A 22,015-nucleotide genomic window follows, 5' to 3' on the forward strand; every position below is an offset into this window, starting at 1 on the left:
TTATATTTTTTAATAATGATTAACACATTCTGACCATTTCTATTTGTTACAATTAAAATTAAATGGTATAGAAATTCTACTGGTTTGCTCTCACAATTCAGTGTTACTAATATATAATTGATCAAGTTGCACAAGAAATGAGATTGGGAATCTAAAATTGAATCCTCAAAATAAAAGGAAGAATAGCTATGCTTATAGATGAGTTTACCACTCTCTGTAACAAAACTATTTTGATAGACTATTTAAACTGATAAAAAGACAAGTCAAATGATCTACACTTTATTTTTTGGATTTGGTACAACTGATTGATCCAACATCAGAAACATAAGCATGTAGTTACTTTAATCATAATTATCTTCAGAAGAACCTTATTTCTTTTTTCAGTGATGGTGCCAGAATAATGTAAGAGAAAAAAAAATCTTGTGTGGCTGAACATATGTTAAAGAAGTATTCTAATATTATAGTATGGCATTACTTAAATCATCTCTTGGAATTATTAGCTGGAAACGCAATTTCCAAACTACATGGATGAAATGTACTCTCTATAGAGTAAATCTCCAAAGAACCAAAGAGAACTTCAACATTGTGGAGCAAAGTCTGATAAAGAGATGAAAAAAATTGGGCATTTGTTTTTTTGAACTGGATAAGTTACAAGTTCATTCAGAACAGTTTGAGATCTTTGGAAAGGCTATACATCTCTATGTCATCATTTCAAGTCAGTTTGTAATGGCAAGGATAAAAACTGACCAAAATTTGACCATTTTGCTTTTTGGGGGCTAAAATGCAATTAATTAAGACATTTTTTTCTTTATCTGCCATTTATACAGAATGAATTGTTTAAATTATCTTTTCATTCCAAGACTAGTGAAAATGGATATTATAATTTATGTAGACAAGTTAACTCATTACAGAATACAATTTTTAGAAGCAATGAAGGAATAAAAGGGTAAAAAGGACTTATAAGCAGAGTATGTTATTAAGGAAACAAATTTTGCATCAATAACACTGACACATAACAAGGATGTTTCAATTAGTCATGGGCAATTTCTAATTAGTAATACAAACATTATAAAACAATGGTTATTCATGCCAATATCTTTTCATGAAGCAACTGGGTAACAGCAAGACACAAATAATTCCATTCCACACATAATTTTTTATGATACATACCTTAATAGTCATTGAATGACCAGCAGAAATAAATACAGGTTTTGGATAAAAGGAAGGAGCATCTATTTGCAGATGTTTGTGATTGTTATTTTCTTAAACAGTCATAATAAACAGATACTTCCTAAACAACTAGTAGCATCATATTTCATCAGATCAGATTCCTTTAATCAGGTGTGTTCAAAAATCATCCTAATAAGTCCTTCTGAATGCAAATAAGGCTTTAGTAGCATGAACCTTATCATTATGGAAATGAGATATAGGTTCTTAATTAATAATGTGACAAATTTTATATTCATTAAATTTAAAATATCCTCTGGTTAAAATCTGGAAACCAGATGACTACTCATTCAAATGTCTTAGGTGTAATCATTCAGCAACAGTGAGCAAATGGTACATAAACAACAGTAGTCAAGTCAAAAGAACTTACTATGGACCAAGTTTGGAAGTTAATACATTATCTAGTAATTCAACAGTTCAAGATAAGAAAGAATTCATTTTTTTACTGTAACATTTTAAAATATAGATTTCAATTACAATTATAATTTAAAGCTACTATTTCTGATGTATATGTTTTTGTGTATAAATAACATAAAAATACTAATATATACAGTAGCACTTTCAAGGTGCATGACCTCACTTCTTTATTTAGCACTACACTCTTGATTAGGAGTATACCTTTATATAACATAACCTTAAAATGTTATCAAAGAAAAGATTTTGGTGTTCTAGTTGATCAGTCTTACAAATCACCTAAGCAATGTGGCAGGGCAAAAAACATTTTTAGGTAGAATCTAGACAAATATTGAATTAATTAGAGGTTATCATTTCTTTCTATATGCCATTGATTAGGCCAATTTTTCTTGGGCTTGTTACCTAACTAAGGATATCTTAATACTGGAAAAGGGTTCAGATGGGGCTTCTAGAATGAAATTTGTGATGCAAATGTTAAGATCTCTGAAATAATTTCCTCTCAAAGTAAGAAGAGTTAGATGGAATTTGACTGCAGTGTTTAAGATTTTATTATTGAAACTGATAGTGCAGATGCCGAATCTATTTTCATATTAAGTGGAGAGAACTGTAAGACTAAAAGACAAAAATGTTACGTTTGGAAGGGAAGAAGTCATTTTCAACTGTGACAAATTCATTTTTCCAACAGTGTGGTTGGCTTTTCAAATGGATTATTTTGAGATGTGACAGATGCAGCTGATTTCAGGAAGATAATGGCTAATTCTGACAGTTTGGTAATTAATTTAACTTAGTGGTTGTGATGGAAAATATATAGACTAAGAGATCCTTTGTTATCACTTAATGTTATGATATAATGTGTTATAACACCATGAAAAAAGATAAGAACCAGTTATTAGCTCAAATCAATAGATCTATTTTAACACTGAAACTACAATGTCAGATTATGGTTATTTGTACTTTCCTCCTAGGAGGCTACAAGTTTTATTGTGCTTAACCCAAAATTAAAACCAACAACTTATATTTAGTTGTAAACATGAATGAATAAAAGTCTCATTAACTACATTTCAACTTTCATGTTTTTTTATTTTTCTCTAAATATGTATAAGAATGATTACAAATTTATTGTTCTACTTATTTTAATTTAAGATTTAAATTTCTCCCTGAGGTGGTATGAATCTATGAGAGTGGCACAGAGTAAAATAGTGATACAAAAACAATATATTTCTCCTAAAGTATCAGAAAGTTTTATATATTGAATATATTGAACCAGAAAACTTACCAACTTTTAGTTGATCACAAGGGCAGTCTTTTTTCACACTGTAAATAATCTCAGATGCAAAATCATGCTCATCACCTTTGTAAAATTTTACTATTACAAACTTTCCACAGAAATTTTGATATCCTAGAAAAAAAGTTTTATAACAACAATTTTAATTTAATGACGTAAAGCACATAATGAGAACAAATTTAATTCCAAATGAACAAACAGAAACCCTAAAAACTTCATACATTGCAAAGTAAAAATATTTGTAAAAAGCATTTACCAAGATAACACAACTTAAAGGTTTTGCTATTGTGTAGGGTAACAGTTTTTATAATACAAATAATAATATATCGAGATTGTTATTTCTGAACCCATTCTTGTAAAATATTTTATATAACAGTTAGGTGAAATTTATTCCCATTGTTTCAGAAAATTAAGAAAAAGGGTTGTACTAAAATGGGTAACAAATTGCATGTGATGACTTACCTGAACTAGGAAGAACCTTAATGTCAATTTTCAGAACTAAGAAAAAATACCATATCAAAAGATTTATATATTTTTTATAAAACAAAAAATAAACACTCTTTATGTAGCTACCATGTTTTCATAAACAGTAAAAATATTTAATTATATTTATTAATTCTGATTTATGGTACCAGAGCAGATTTTTAAAACACTGCATAATAATAAATTATGTTTGATGTCAATGTCATATCTCCTCCTAAGAATGAATGCATTAATCAGATTATTAAAAAAACAAACTGGTGTTTATTCTAAATATTACAAAGGCAAAAACATGACTTTCCATGCAACTTTTGTTTTCTATACTCAAAATATATATTAGTAAAGCCATATTTAATATGTCTGGAATTATAATGCTCTAATAATTATATATTATATTTGAATAGATTTATTGAATCTTTGATTCTGTACATAAAAAAACTATATTAAACACATAGCGAAAACATTTTCCAGTAACGGAACTTACTGACATCAAATGCACAAAAAACTTCATCCAGTATATTGTCTAAGTAATTTTGGCAACTGAGACAAGAATAAGGAACTGAAGGACAATCTTTGAATGGGATGGGTGGTTGGTAAGGTTTACATTTCTTTATTTCATTTTCAATTTCTTCTTCATTTCTTGAGTTATAATTTATGAGATGAACCTGATCTGTCACCTGCATGACATCATATTTCTTGTTAATTCTGATCCAGGGACCTTTCATGCTTAGTAAGATATATACACCTAAACAAAAAGTATTAATAAATTATGATAAAAAAATTCAACTCACATTATGCAGAGAAACATCATGCCATTAAACATTATCAATCTATTTACTTTAATGACAAATACCCCATTTACAATATTCACACTTTTTATTTCATGAAAAATAAGATGATATGTTTGTCTTTAGAAAACTGTTGTGTATCAGCCACTTTCTGTGGTCATAACACAGTTGAAGGTTTACTTAAGTATGTTTAATTACAGCACAGCAATAAAATTTGATAGATTAATTCAAGTACAAGTAGGTAATGTTCACTGTGCAAATAAGATGAATATCATCATTCACTAATTTTAGTAATTCAATTTTTTGCAAATATAAAATTCTGTGGAGATTTATCTTTCCTATGTAATATTACTGTATTTTTTTTTCAAAATACTGAAGTTTCTATTTGCACACATGATTATTAAGTCTGAAGTTCCACATACATAGTTGTTGCCACTTAACTGGAAATGTGGTTTAATTTCAGGAGTATATCTCAAGACGTGAACTTATCAGTTAATAATCATTTGCTTTTTCTTCCTTAGTGCTGACAGTTAAACTAAGCATGCAGCTGAACCTGACATGGGCATTCACAGTACAAGATACAAAACATCACTAATCTCACAAACTTTGAAACCAGGTTTTGATAAAAACAATCCACTTATTCTAACTTACAGAACATGAACTCTAAGCCAGACTAACTAAATCTTTCAACCTTCAATAAGGCAACTTCTCTGAAGTTGTTTTTTGGATTATGTAGAAACTTCATATGAGTATCAGCTTCTAAAATTTAAAGTCAAAATGATACAATGGGAACTTCTTCTTGCTTTATTATTGTTGTAAAGCTCACTCTAAATGTTTTTTGGTTCTGCAACTCATCCTAGAAGTTTGTGTAATAAATGTAACTAATACACTTATTTTAATCTAGTTCATTGTACATTTTGTAGTCTCTGTGTCAAACCTTAATGCAATACAATGTATACAGGATTTAAAGTTTTATTCTGATGATCTAATCTTTTATATTAAAGAGAGCTTTTTTTTGTTCATGGAAACTATCACAAAAATCAGAAGATAAAGTAAACAGACACAAAGAGAAAAGCTGAAAACTCAATGAAAACTTTAAAAGCTGTACACATAAAATATCAAACCACAGAAGTCCTACTATCATTATAACAAGTAGAGCTGTTGGCTACTCATATTTAACTATGGCACAATGAGAATGAGTCCTGAAATACTGATTTACAAGATTCACTTCTATAATGTTTTGTTTACTGGTGGGAAAACAATCAAAATAATAACACACAATGGTAAAGCACAAATGTAAGGGTAAGAGATAAACTGGTGAGACATTTGTAACATGCAACTGATTAAGCATTACAAAATACAACAACAACACTATTCACAACTTGTTATTTTGTTGCTTAAAAGGAAATCCATATGATATGCAGGTGAAATCATTTCTAAATGTCAGGACATATCAATCTATTCCATATGCTAAATGGTTTATTTTATTTTATTACAAACCTTAGAAGACCTATCTATGGATTATGTAGTTCCTAAAAATGAAATATATTTATAAATAATATCTCTATGAATATACTATTTTGAATTTTAAAATGTTTCATTGTAATAAATTTCAGAGAAATAAAACAACTTGTGGATTTTACTTATTGATATTTATTATTTTGTAGCCTTCTAAAACTTCCTTTTTTAGTATGCAACTATAAATACATCACTATTTTATTCACAAACACCACATTCTCTACCTCTTTGTTTATGATCACGGGTGTATGGAAAAATATAATTATTAGTTCACCAAAGTTATTAGTAATTTATTTTTTGTTTTTTAATCATAATCCAAGAATTATATATCTCCTGTAATACTGATTCATAATAGAGATAACACAGGAACTTCTCAAATACAGCAGTGAGTTAAAAGACACCTTAAAAATAAACTTATTTTTGAAACAATAGTAAATAATTTCCTTCTCAATTGTTAAGATTACCCAAATAATGATAATATGTAAAATAACTGATTTCAGAATGGTTAGACAAAATCAAACTTTGCCAATTACTTTATATTATTGTTAATATTATATCTTTAAAAGCCAACTCAAAAGGACTGTGTATTTTGCACCAAAATCTAGAATATACAATATATAAATGGTGCACTTTGAGGTACATTATTTTAATTGACTGTTGTTTTACAAGATTATAAGTACATTGCTTTTCGTCATATATAATGTTAAATGTGCCTAGAGGGGCTTTTCTCTTACTCTAGGCATTTGTCTTCCCAAAGCTAACATATCAGATAATCAAATATTTACAACTGAAAACCAAAAAAATAGTAATTTAAAAATAATAAGAAAAGGGTAGATATTTGCTGCTGATACTGCACTTAAGCTACAACTCTCTATTATGATTCCAAAATCAGTGCAAGTGACATCTATGGTAATAAAGGATAGCACATATATCTTGCAAGAACTGAAAGAATATTTTTTAAACTTAATCTCATGCACTTGTTTTTATTGTGCTGTGACAATTCCTCAGTTTTCCTCTTTCTCCCATAAAAAATATCCAGTATTGTTCATGTTGAAAACTGCCAATTCTCACACATTCTAGCGTATTAATTCTAAACTACCAAAAAAATTTTCCAAATTTTGCTGTTGTATATTGTTACTCAATCTATTACTGTTCATCATTACAAAAATTTGCTATAACTATGTGGATTTTGGCCAATATAATCTGACAAATTTTAACAATGGACAACTATTGTAATAGATTTCTCTTAGTGGAAAATAGTGGCGATAATTTCTATTATTTCTTGCACTTATCTTAAAACTTCAGGAAATATTCAGTATATATTACTGATGCACATTGAACATTTTATACAGGTTCTGATATTTTTAAATAATTGCAATTAAGATTCCAGTTGAAAATGGTTTTGATAATTACTTGTGCACAGTAGGCTATTGAAGAAAATATGTATGTAGACCAAAAAAGATAAGTGTTACTAAATCTGTTTTCCCGATAACGATTGATGAATACTGTAATTATACCATCAAATTGGGATTTCTAGCTTGTAAAAATAATGGAGATGCTCTTCATAGTTTTGTTCTTTCATTTTTTTAACAGTACCTAGTTGAAAATATGACCTTCGTGGACTTATTTAAGCTTGGTTTTGTATTTCTTGACAATCCTAAAGTTCGCTCTTTTTATATTTACAGTTTTAAGTAATACTGTTACTTAATATAGCTAATAAGTTTCAAACTCATTTAGTTATAGATTATACATTCTCTTATCATCATTTATATTTTACAAATTTCCTAGCCCATTCAATTAAATATACTAAGGCCAATAGGGACTAATGTAGAAAAAAAATTGCTTTCAAATAAAATCAGAAATGTAATTATCTTGGATTTGTTTACAAATTTATTTCATTCTTGCAACATATCATTACACTATACGTATATCACTTTGTCCTGATTTCTGTGTGAAATTCTATGAAAATGGAAGGCATACAATCTTATACTTCTGCATCAAACAGAAATATCAACAACTTTCATTGCACATTTTGATCGCTAACCTACAACTTCTCAAAAATGATGATCAACCAGAAGAGGGAAAGGTAGGTCAGAGGATATTATGGTTATTTATATAAAGCATTTATCAGTGCATATAAGCAAAATAGCTATAATTAAAAGAATAACTTATTCTGAGGATTATTGCATGGGAAAGCGAGCTCTTAATGGTAGGATAAACTGTTGTTACTGTAAGGCTTGAAATATAAGACATAAAGTGGATGGCTTTAGGGCACTGTTCTGAACAGAGGATTTGAATATAGTGGGAATAACTGGAAGTTACATAAATGAAGAATATTTTGATGAAAGGAATTTCTTTGATGTTTACAGGTTGTTTAGGAAGACACTCTGAAAAATTTATGTATAGAATGTGGATTAAAGCCTATTCATGTTGAGGATACCGAAACTAATGTCCATTAGGTGAATATATATTTTTATTTTATTAGTGTTTGTAAGGAGTAAAAGGCTTTTAATAAGAATTTGTCACAGGAGACTGATGAAATGAATGAGAAACTCTGCAATAACATAAAGAATTAAACTGTGAATGAGGTGATAATTATAGAAAATTTTCATTTCAGAAAAAAATGAGGATGGTTAGAGACATATAATGAGGATGACTGGTTTTAAGAAACTCTTCTGTATTGTTTTATTCAACAACTGGTACCAATAAAGAATCTATTACAAACAATGCCATATTAGATTTAATATTAACTTTTAACAAAGATATGGTTGTTATGGTGTAGACTGAAAACCATCTGCATGGAAGTGATCATTGCTTAATTAGATTTGATGTTTCTCTGCATATCAAAATAAGTAATAAGGCTCACAGGCCAGCTAATGTTTACCCCAAAGTTTCAAAGGACATTTAAGATTGGATAGCTGACGCACCTGTTATTATTTTTATTAAATCCTTAAATACTGGAAGGATGACAGAAAATTGAAAGTTGGTGACTAATGTTATTCTTTATTCTGGGAGATAAAAACTGTTCTACTTACTAGAGGTCCTCTACTGGTGGAAAAACTATGTAAAGCCTGATAATGTATGCTTTGCAAAGTCACACAAAAAACTTTTAAACTTTTGTTGGATGGTCAACATAGAATCACCAGAGGAATTTTTCCTCTTACTAATATTTTGACATTCTTTAAAAGATTATAACTCATGTAGATTAGGTTATGGGTGCAGACTTAGTTGATGGGAGTTTCTAGAAAGAAGTTGACATAGTGCCACATAAAAGGCTTACTGAAATTGAAACACAAGAAATCAGAGGGATTTTATGAAAGGAGTTCTGTCAGAATGGATTAATCTGAATAGAATTGGTATTTAACAGATAAGTGTTTGAACCTTTGAACTTTTTAATTTACATGAGTTGTACAGATGAAGGAAAGGTCAACAGATTGTTTAAAAATGAGGATGACATTACAGTTCTGGAATGCTGCTGCCTGTGTGGAGGATACTGCTGCTTTACAAAATGATTTTAATTATTTTGTCAGTTGATCTAAAAAATGACAGGTATTCTTTAATTAAAATAAGGTAATGAATGTGTGAAAACACAAGTTGATTATGAATATAATTGTGATGTGACTAACCTTTGCAGATTGCAAAAGAAAACATCTTGGTATTCTAGTTTATCAGTTATATAAGTCATCTAATCAACGTGACACGGCAATTAGAACTGTAGATAGAATCTACAGTAAAAACAGAATTCAAGATTAAAGTAGTTATAATTTTAAGACAAGGAGAAATGAACACAAAATTTTGCATGGAAGGAGTCATTTTGAACTATAACGGTTTAATTTTTCCAACAATGTGGCTGGCCTTTGGAATTGACTGTTTGGCAATGTGGTAGATGCAGTTCATTTGAAAATTATAAATATTTCAATGATCATGTCTGCATTTGAGATTTGTAGAGTTTAATTTAACTTAGTGGCCATCATGGAATCTATATGGACCAAGAGATTCCTTGTTGCCCTTTAATTTTATGATATGTTATATCAGTGTGAAAGGAAAAGATGAAAATCAGTTAATAGACAATCTCGATAAATATGTTCCTGCATGGAAGCTACAAGGCCACATTACAATTAAATGTACTTTTTTTATTAGGAGACTACATGTTCTTTTATTACGCACAAACAAAATTAAAACTCACAGTTCATCTTTAATTGTATGCAATAATAAATAAGAGTTTCACTAACTATACTTTAACTTTCACATTTCCTATATTTGTATAAGAATGATTACAAGTTTATTTTTCTAATTATTTTAAGATTCAATTTTACTCGTGGTGGTATGCATCTGTGATGGTGGCATTTTAATAAATAATCATACAAAAACAATACCATTCTCCTAAAGTATCAGAAAGATTTATGTATCTAAATATTCAACCACTAAAACTTACCAACTTTTAGTTGATCACAAGAACAGTCTTTCTTGACACTGTATATGATCTCAGATGCAAAATAATGCTCCTCACCTTTGTAGAAATCGATTATTACATATTTTCCACAGACATATTCATGTCCTAGAAACAAAAATTATAATAAAGGAAATTAATGAGAGACTAATCGTATAATTTGAAAATGAAGTTAGCTCCGAGAAAGCAGTCAGAAGATCTAAAAGCTTTAGATATTGCAGATTAAAAATATATGAGAAGAGTATTTACCAAAATGACACAATTTAAATTATTTGTTATTGTGTCGGGAAAAAATTTCTAAAATAACAATTGCAGCCATTTTTCTCAGTACCTATACTTTTAAAATATTTTATTTTATGCTTAGGTGAAATTTATTCTCATTGTTTTAGAAGATTCAGAAAAACAAGTTGTAGTTAAATGAGCAACACAATCACATGGGATGACATACCTGAACTAGGAAGTGCCTGGATGTCAATCTTCAAAACTAGGAAGACCATCACAACAAAATATTTATATATTGTTTTACAAGTAAATGTAAATATTTTTTATATAACTATCCCACAAGACAATGAAAAAAGAAGCATATCTTAGCAGTGTCTGTATACAATTTATGCTTCAGAATAACTGCAGTCCAAGCTCAATGTTTTAATTTTGAGTGTATTAAAATATTAATTTATTTCAACTTCCAGTTTTACTCTAGATGGTGTAATTTATAATAAATAAAGACCAAGTTTAAGTCTTTAAATATTTAGAGGAGTCTGTTATCCGTTCCTTTTCTATCATTTTATACCCAATATAGAGAAGTGCCAATAACCTGTGGTCTGACGACCAAAATACCCATCGCTTAAGAGGATAATAAGCAAAATTATATACTGTCAGACACAATACTTATATAAACAGAAGCTAAGCATGGTTTCATTAAAGGAAAAACGTATAGCAGACGTATTAAACGTTTTCTCTTTACACAAAAAGTGTATGATAGAAAGAAATTATTATTAAATATGCTTAGGGCCTCAACTACTGCAAAAACAGATTCACATTTACGTACATCCAAAGATTTTAAATAAAATGTAAGAAACACATGCAATGATTTTGTTTAATCACTCTAATACAAGAATCTGATAGAAAATTGTCCAAAAGTAGCAGATTCTTTCCCAGTGAAAACTTGTCCAAATAGTACCTTTTGAGAACGTACTGATGACTGAACATTCTAATTTTTTAATCATAATTTTTCTTCTCTTGACAATGTTTAAAGAGGGAACTTATTTCCTTACTTCTTTTCATAAAATAATTAAAATTTCTTCATATATTATTGCAATATTTTTGTTTATCTCTTTAAAGTTTTCCTACACCAAAGTGCCTTTTCAAATGAAGAATGTTTCACAAGATAAAATTCTAAGCTTCTGACAAGCAGGATATAATGTTTACTCATTTTTTGTGCTTCAAGTATAATACAGCTGGTATCAAGTACATTTCTGAGAAATTTCTATATGTACTGTTCCACTCTGAACGTGTGCACAAAGGAATTATTATACATTTTATCCATGAGAAGACTCATAAATCATGCACTAGAGAATGGAACAGAAAATAAACCTTTATTTACAGAGAAATATATAAAAATAAATTACTTTCCTTGGTTTATTTTTTCTTAAATAAAACATGCTGAGTGAAGTAAGGATTATTAATATTTTTCAGTAAAAATACCTGCAATAGAAATGAGATAGGGGTTCAAAAATAATGTGAAGAAAACAAATTGTAAAATATTATGGACTTTGAGAAGCAGAATATACATCTAAAGCTGGCTCGAAACCTAGATAAAAGTATTTTCTTTTCATATTTCAGTTACAGTTATTACATGTAGTCAAAATATATATTAGGCAAGCCACATTTAGTATGTTTTGACTTATACTAATAAGTATAACTTATGTTTGAAGATGTATACTTAATCATTTCATTCTTAATTATACATACATATAAATGCATTATTAAACACAAAGAAAAGGTTTTGTAATAACTGAACTTACTGAACTCGAATGTACAAATACTTTTCCTCAATTTATAGTCTAAGTAATCATAGCAGTTGAGACAGGAATTTGGAATTGAAGGACAATATGTGGATGGACTAGGTGGTTGGTATGGTTTGCATCCCTTTAATCCATTTTCAATTTGTTCTTCAGTTCTTGAATTATAACTTACAAGATGGACTACATCTGTCATCTTCATGACATCATATTTGTTGTTAATTCTGATCCAAGGATCTTTCATGCTCAGTAGGATATATATACCTAAAAGAAATACATTAATAAATGATAATACGAGGAAATTTCAAGTAGTAAAATATATTAAATCAAATAACTCAGAGAAACAATATGCCTGAAAACCTGATCAATCTATTTAGATCAATGACAAATACCCCATTACACTGTTCATTAATTTTATTTCATGAGAAATAAGTTGATGTGTTTATCTGTAGAAAATGTCCTTTATCAGCCACGCCTGATAGTCACAACATATTTGAAAGTTCGCTTAAGCATGTTTAATTATGGCACAGTAATAAAATTCAGTGACCTATTACATGTATAAGTAAGCAATATTAAGTGCAGAAATGAGATGAAAATTCCACTAAACTAATTCAATTTGTTTTTCTAAAATAATACTTATTTGAGGTTCACCTCTGCTAAATAAGATTACTGTGATGTTCGATTGTGTATTTTATGCCAAAATTTTGTATATATAGGATACCAAATGCTGGGGATACCAACAGCCTATTTTAAGGTTCATTATTTTTATCTTACAATTGTTTTACACGATTATTCATACATAACAGATGCGATGATACTACGATCTCTACCTTTGTATTCGACACACGTTAAATGCTGGTTTAATCAAAACTCACTCACAAAGCCACCAGACTCAGTAAATGATTACTTCAAAAGATAGGAAACGTTTTGCAAATATTCCTGTAGATGTATATGGTCCATTTAAAATAAATATTGCTTTTTGTCATATAGAAAGTTAAATATGCCTAGAGTGGCTTTTCTCTTACTCTAGGCATTTGTTTTCCCAAATCAAACATGTAAGATAATCAAACATTTACAAATGAAAACCTACAAATAGGAATTTAAAATAATAAGAAAAGTGTAGATATTTATTGCTGATAGTTCACTTAAGCTACAAATCTCTAGTACGATTCGAAAATCAGTGCAAGTGACATCTACAGTAATATGGGATAGCACATGAATCTTGCAAGAACTGAGAGAATATTTTAAACTTAATCTCATACAAATGCTTTTAGTGTGGTGTGAAAATGTCTACGTTTTTCTTTCTGCCATAAAAACTCCAGTATTCTCCTTGTTGGAAACTACAATTCTCATATATTCTAGTGTATTAGTTGGAAACTGCATCATAAAATGTACACAATTTTGTTGTTGCATACTGTTACTCAGTTTATTATTGTTCGTCATTACTTGAATTTGCTCTAGCCATGTGGATTTTGGCTGATATAATCTGACAAGTTTTAACAATGGAGAATTATTGTAGTAGATTTTCCACCCTGGAAGATGGTGGTGATTATTTCTACTATTTTGCATACTTATCGTAAACCCCAGGAAATATTCAGTATATATTACTGATGCACATTGAACATTTTATACAGGTTCTGATATTTTTAAATAATTGCAATTAAGATTCCAGTTGAAAATGGTTTTGATAATTACTTGTGCACAGTAGGCTATTGAAGAAAATATGTATGTAGACCAAAAAAGATAAGTGTTACTAAATCTGTTTTCCCGATAACGATTGATGAATACTGTAATTATACCATCAAATTGGGATTTCTAGCTTGTAAAAATAATGGAGATGCTCTTCATAGCTTTGTTCTTTCATTTTTTTAACAGTACCTAGTTGAAAATATGACCTTCGTGGACTTATTTAAGCTTGGTTTTGTATTTCTTGACAATCCTAAAGTTCGCTCTTTTTTATATTTAAAGTTTTAAGTAATACTGTTACTTAATATAGCTAATAAGTTTGAAACTCATTTAGTTATAGATTATACATTCTCTTATCATCATTTATATTTTACAAATTTCCTAGCCCATTCAATTAAATATACTAAGGCCAATAGGGACTAATGTAGAAAAAAAATTGCTTTCAAATAAAATCAGAAATGTAATTATCTTGGATTTGTTTACAAATTTATTTCATTCTTGCAACATATCATTACACTATACGTATATCACTTTGTCCTGATTTCTGTGTGAAATTCTATGAAAATGGAAGGCATACAATCTTATACTTCTGCATCAAACAGAAATATCAACAACTTTCATTGCACATTTTGATCGCTAACCTACAACTTCTCAAAAATGATGATCAACCAGAAGAGGGAAAGGTAGGTCAGAGGATATTATGGTTATTTATATAAAGCATTTATCAGTGCATATAAGCAAAATAGCTATAATTAAAAAGAATAACTTATTCTGAGGATTATTGCATGGGAAAGCGAGCTCTTAATGGTAGGATAAACTGTTGTTACTGTAAGGCTTGAAATATAAGACATAAAGTGGATGGCTTTAGGGCACTGTTCTGAACAGAGGATTTGAATATAGTGGGAATAACTGGAAGTTACATAAATGAAGAATATTTTGATGAAAGGAATTTCTTTGATGTTTACAGGTTGTTTAGGAAGACACTCTGAAAAATTTATGTATAGAATGTGGATTAAAGCCTATTCATGTTGAGGATACCGAAACTAATGTCCATTAGGTGAATATATATTTTTATTTTTATTAGTGTTTGTAAGGAGTAAAAGGCTTTTAATAAGAATTTGTCACAGGAGACTGATGAAATGAATGAGAAACTCTGCAATAACATAAAGAATTAAACTGTGAATGAGGTGATAATTATAGAAAATTTTCATTTCAGAAAAAAATGAGGATGGTTAGAGACATATAATGAGGATGACTGGTTTTAAGAAACTCTTCTGTATTGTTTTATTCAACAACTGGTACCAATAAAGAATCTATTACAAACAATGCCATATTAGATTTAATATTAACTTTAACAAAGATATGGTTGTTATGGTGTAGACTGAAAACCATCTGCATGGAAGTGATCATTGCTTAATTAGATTTGATGTTTCTCTGCATATCAAAATAAGTAATAAGGCTCACAAGCCAACTAATGTTTACCCCAAAGTTTCAAAGGACATTTAAGATTGGATAGCTGACGCACCTGTTATTATTTTTATTAAATCCTTAAATACTGGAAGGATGACAGAAAATTGAAAGTTGGTGACTAATGTTATTCTTTATTCTGGGAGATAAAAACTGTTCTACTTACTAGAGGTCCTCTACTGGTGGAAAAACTATGTAAAAGCCTGATAATGTATGCTTTGCAAAGTCACACAAAAAAACTTTTAAACTTTTGTTGGATGGTCAACATAGAATCACCAGAGGAATTTTTCCTCTTACTAATATTTTGACATTCTTTAAAAAGATTATAACTCATGTAGATTAGGTTATGGGTGCAGACTTAGTTGATGGGAGTTTCTAGAAAGAAGTTGACATAGTGCCACATAAAAGGCTTACTGAAATTGAAACACAAGAAATCAGAGGGATTTTATGAAAGGAGTTCTCTCAGAATGGATTAATCTGAATAGAATTGGTATTTAACAGATAAGTGTTTGAACCTTTGAACTTTTTAATTTACATGAGTTGTACAGATGAAGGAAAGGTCAACAGATTGTTTAAAAATGAGGATGACATTACAGTTCTGGAATGCTGCTGCCTGTGTGGAGGATACTGCTGCTTTACAAAATGATTTTAATTATTTTGTCAGTTGATCTAAAAAAATGACAGGTATTCTTTAATTAAAATAAGGTAATGAATGTGTGAAAACACAAGTTGATTATGAATATAATTGTGATGTGACTAACCTTTGCAGATTGCAAAAGAAAACATCTTGGTATTCTAGTTTATCAGTTATATAAGTCATCTAATCAACGTGACACGGCAATTAGAACTGTAGATAGAATCTACAGTAAAAACAGAATTCAAGATTAAAGTAGTTATAATTTTAAGACAAGGAGAAATGAACACAAAATTTTGCATGGAAGGAGTCATTTTGAACTATAACGGTTTAATTTTTCCAACAATGTGGCTGGCCTTTGGAATTGACTGTTTGGCAATGTGGTAGATGCAGTTCATTTGAAAATTATAAATATTTCAATGATCATGTCTGCATTTGAGATTTGTAGAGTTTAATTTAACTTAGTGGCCATCATGGAATCTATATGGACCAAGAGATTCCTTGTTGCCCTTTAATTTTATGATATGTTATATCAGTGTGAAAGGAAAAGATGAAAATCAGTTAATAGACAATCTCGATAAATATATTCCTGCATGGAAGCTACAAGGCCACATTACAATTAAATGTACTTTTTTATTAGGAGACTACATGTTCTTTTATTACGCACAAACAAAAATTAAAACTCACAGTTCATCTTTAATTGTACGCAATAATAAATAAGAGTTTCACTAACTATACTTTAACTTTCACATTTCCTATATTTGTATAAGAATGATTACAAGTTTATTTTTCTAATTATTTTAAGATTCAATTTTTACTCTCGTGGTGGTATGCATCTGTGATGGTGGCATTTTAATAAATAATCATACAAAAACAATACCATTCTCCTAAAGTATCAGAAAGATTTATGTATCTAAATATTCAACCACTAAAACTTACCAACTTTTAGTTGATCACAAGAACAGTCTTTCTTGACACTGTATATGATCTCAGATGCAAAATAATGCTCCTCACCTTTGTAGAAATCGATTATTACATATTTTCCACAGACATATTCATGTCCTAGAAACAAAAATTATAATAAAGGAAATTAATGAGAGACTAATCGTATAATTTGAAAATGAAGTTAGCTCCGAGAAAGCAGTCAGAAGATCTAAAAGCTTTAGATATTGCAGATTAAAATATATGAGAAGAGTATTTACCAAAATGACACAATTTAAATTATTTGTTATTGTGTCGGGAAAAAATTTCTAAAATAACAATTGCAGCCATTTTTCTCAGTACCTATACTTTTAAAATATTTTATTTTATGCTTAGGTGAAATTTATTCTCATTGTTTTAGAAGATTCAGAAAAAACAAGTTGTAGTTAAATGAGCAACACAATCACATGGGATGACATACCTGAACTAGGAAGTGCCTGGATGTCAATCTTCAAAACTAGGAAGACCATCACAACAAAATATTTATATATTGTTTTACAAGTAAATGTAAATATTTTTTATATAACTATCCCACAAGACAATGAAAAAGAAGCATATCTTAGCAGTGTCTGTATACAATTTATGCTTCAGAATAACTGCAGTCCAAGCTCAATGTTTTAATTTTGAGTGTATTAAAATATTAATTTATTTCAACTTCCAGTTTTACTCTAGATGGTGTAATTTATAATAAATAAAGACCAAGTTTAAGTCTTTAAATATTTAGAGGAGTCTGTTATCCGTTCCTTTTCTATCATTTTATACCCAATATAGAGAAGTGCCAATAACCTGTGGTCTGACGACCAAAATACCCATCGCTAAAGAGGATAATAAGCAAAATTATATACTGTCAGACACAATACTTATATAAACAGAAGCTAAGCATGGTTTCATTAAAGGAAAAACGTATAGCAGACGTATTAAACGTTTTCTCTTTACACAAAAAGTGTATGATAGAAAGAAATTATTATTAAATATGCTTAGGGCCTCAACTACTGCAAAAACAGATTCACATTTACATTACATCCAAAGATTTTAAATAAAATGTAAGAAACACATGCAATGATTTTTGTTTAATCACTCTAATACAAGAATCTGATAGAAAATTGTCCAAAAGTAGCAGATTCTTTCCCAGTGAAAACTTGTCCAAATAGTACCTTTTGAGAACGTACTGATGACTGAACATTCTAATTTTTTTAATCATAATTTTCTTCTCTTGACAATGTTTAAAGAGGGAACTTATTTCCTTACTTCTTTTCATAAAAAATAATTAAAATTTCTTCATATATTATTGCAATATTTTTGTTTATCTCTTTAAAGTTTTCCTACACCAAAGTGCCTTTTCAAATGAAGAATGTTTCACAAGATAAAATTCTAAGCTTCTGACAAGCAGGATATAATGTTTACTCATTTTTTGTGCTTCAAGTATAATACAGCTGGTATCAAGTACATTTCTGAGAAATTTCTATATGTACTGTTCCACTCTGAACGTGTGCACAAAGGAATTATTATACATTTTATCCATGAGAAGACTCATAAATCATGCACTAGAGAATGGAACAGAAAATAAACCTTTATTTACAGAGAAATATATAAAATAAATTACTTTCCTTGGTTTATTTTTTTTTCTTAAATAAAACATGCTGAGTGAAGTAAGGATTATTAATATTTTTCAGTAAAAATACCTGCAATAGAAATGAGATAGGGTTCAAAATAATGTGAAGAAAACAAATTGTAAAATATTATGGACTTTGAGAAGCAGAATATACATCTAAAGCTGGCTCGAAACCTAGATAAAAGTATTTTCTTTTCATATTTCAGTTACAGTTATTACATGTAGTCAAAATATATATTAGGCAAGCCACATTTAGTATGTTTTGACTTATACTAATAAGTATAACTTATGTTTGAAGATGTATACTTAATCATTTCATTCTTAATTATACATACATATAAATGCATTATTAAACACAAAGAAAAGGTTTTGTAATAACTGAACTTACTGAACTCGAATGTACAAATACTTTTCCTCAATTTATAGTCTAAGTAATCATAGCAGTTGAGACAGGAATTTGGAATTGAAGGACAATATGTGGATGGACTAGGTGGTTGGTATGGTTTGCATCCCTTTAATCCATTTTCAATTTGTTCTTCAGTTCTTGAATTATAACTTACAAGATGGACTACATCTGTCATCTTCATGACATCATATTTGTTGTTAATTCTGATCCAAGGATCTTTCATGCTCAGTAGGATATATATACCTAAAAGAAATACATTAATAAATGATAATCTGAGGAAATTTCAAGTAGTAAAATATATTAAATCAAATAACTCAGAGAAACAATATGCCTGAAAACCTGATCAATCTATTTAGATCAATGACAAATACCCCATTACACTGTTCATTAATTTTATTTCATGAGAAATAAGTTGATGTGTTTATCTGTAGAAAATGTCCTTTATCAGCCACGTCTGATAGTCACAACATATTTGAAAGTTCGCTTAAGCATGTTTAATTATGGCACAGTAATAAAATTCAGTGACCTATTACATGTATAAGTAAGCAATATTAAGTGCAGAAATGAGATGAAAATTCCACTAAACTAATTCAATTTGTTTTTCTAAAATAATACTTATTTGAGGTTCACCTCTGCTAAATAAGATTACTGTGATGTTCGATTGTGTATTTTATGCCAAAATTTTGTATATATAGGATACCAAATGCTGGGGATACCAACAGCCTATTTTAAGGTTCATTATTTTTATCTTACAATTGTTTTACACGATTATTCATACATAACAGATGCGATGATACTACGATCTCTACCTTTGTATTCGACACACGTTAAATGCTGGTTTAATCAAAAACTCACTCACAAAGCCACCAGACTCAGTAAATGATTACTTCAAAAGATAGGAAACGTTTTGCAAATATTCCTGTAGATGTATATGGTCCATTTAAAATAAATATTGCTTTTTGTCATATAGAAAGTTAAATATGCCTAGAGTGGCTTTTCTCTTACTCTAGGCATTTGTTTTCCCAAATCAAACATGTAAGATAATCAAACATTTACAAATGAAAACCTACAAATAGGAATTTAAAAATAATAAGAAAAGTGTAGATATTTATTGCTGATAGTTCACTTAAGCTACAAATCTCTAGTACGATTCGAAAATCAGTGCAAGTGACATCTACAGTAATATGGGATAGCACATGAATCTTGCAAGAACTGAGAGAATATTTTTAAACTTAATCTCATACAAATGCTTTTAGTGTGGTGTGAAAATGTCTACGTTTTTTCTTTCTGCCATAAAAACTCCAGTATTCTCCTTGTTGGAAACTACAATTCTCATATATTCTAGTGTATTAGTTGGAAACTGCATCATAAAATGTACACAATTTTGTTGTTGCATACTGTTACTCAGTTTATTATTGTTCGTCATTACTTGAATTTGCTCTAGCCATGTGGATTTTGGCTGATATAATCTGACAAGTTTTAACAATGGAGAATTATTGTAGTAGATTTTCCACCCTGGAAGATGGTGGTGATTATTTCTACTATTTTGCATACTTATCGTAAACCCCAGGAAATATTCAGTATATATTACTGATGCACATTGAACATTTTATACAGGTTCTGATATTTTTAAATAATTGCAATTAAGATTCCAGTTGAAAATGGTTTTGATAATTACTTGTGCACAGTAGGCTATTGAAGAAAATATGTATGTAGACCAAAAAAGATAAGTGTTACTAAATCTGTTTTCCCGATAACGATTGATGAATACTGTAATTATACCATCAAATTGGGATTTCTAGCTTGTAAAAATAATGGAGATGCTCTTCATAGCTTTGTTCTTTCATTTTTTTTAACAGTACCTAGTTGAAAATATGACCTTCGTGGACTTATTTAAGCTTGGTTTTGTATTTCTTGACAATCCTAAAGTTCGCTCTTTTTATATTTACAGTTTTAAGTAATACTGTTACTTAATATAGCTAATAAGTTTGAAACTCATTTAGTTATAGATTATACATTCTCTTATCATCATTTATATTTTACAAATTTCCTAGCCCATTCAATTAAATATACTAAGGCCAATAGGGACTAATGTAGAAAAAAAATTGCTTTCAAATAAAATCAGAAATGTAATTATCATGGATTTGTTTACAAATTTATTTCATTCTTGCAACATATCATTACCCTATACGTATATCACTTTGTCCTGATTTCTGTGTGAAATTCTATGAAAATGGAAGGCATACAATCTTATACTTCTGCATCAAACAGAAATATCAACAACTTTCATTGCACATTTTGATCGCTAACCTACAACTTCTCAAAATGATGATCAACCAGAAGAGGGAAAGGTAGGTCAGAGGATATTATGGTTATTTATATAAAGCATTTATCAGTGCATATAAGCAAAATAGCTATAATTAAAAAGAATAACTTATTCTGAGGATTATTGCATGGGAAAGCGAGCTCTTAATGGTAGGATAAACTATTGTTACTGTAAGGCTTGAAATATAAGACACAAAGTGGATGGCTTTAGGGCACTGTTCTGAACAGAGGATTTGAATATAGTGGGAATAACTGGAAGTTACATAAATGAAGAATATTTTGATGAAGGGAATTTCTTTGATGTTTACAGGTTGTTTAGGAAGACACTCTGAAAAATTTATGTATAGAATGTGGATTAAAGCCTATTCATGTTGAGGATATCGAAACTAATGTCCATAAGGTGAATATATATTTTTTATTTTTATTAGTGTTTGTAAGGAGTAAAAGGCTTTTAATAAGAATTTGTCACAGGAGACTGATGAAATGAATGAGAAACTCTGCAATAACATAAAGAATTAAACTGTGAATGAGGTGATAATTATAGAAAATTTTCATTTCAGAAAAAAAATGAGGATGGTTAGAGACATATAATGAGGATGACTGGTTTTAAGAAACTCTTCTGTATTGTTTTATTCAACAACTGGTACCAATAAAGAATCTATTACAAACAATGCCATATTAGATTTAATATTAACTTTTAACAAAGATATGGTTGTTAGGG

General features: G+C 29.2%; 1 pseudogene; it reads right to left on the reverse strand.

The window, feature by feature from the left end:
• The window catches only part of LOC143242337 (uncharacterized), a 43,295-nt pseudogene that overhangs the window by 18,816 nt on the left and 2,464 nt on the right, over positions 1 to 22,015 (reverse strand).

Source organism: Tachypleus tridentatus, unplaced genomic scaffold (genome assembly GCF_004210375.1).
Source record: "Tachypleus tridentatus isolate NWPU-2018 unplaced genomic scaffold, ASM421037v1 Hic_cluster_2, whole genome shotgun sequence".
Classification (NCBI taxonomy): domain Eukaryota; kingdom Metazoa; phylum Arthropoda; class Merostomata; order Xiphosura; family Limulidae; genus Tachypleus; species Tachypleus tridentatus.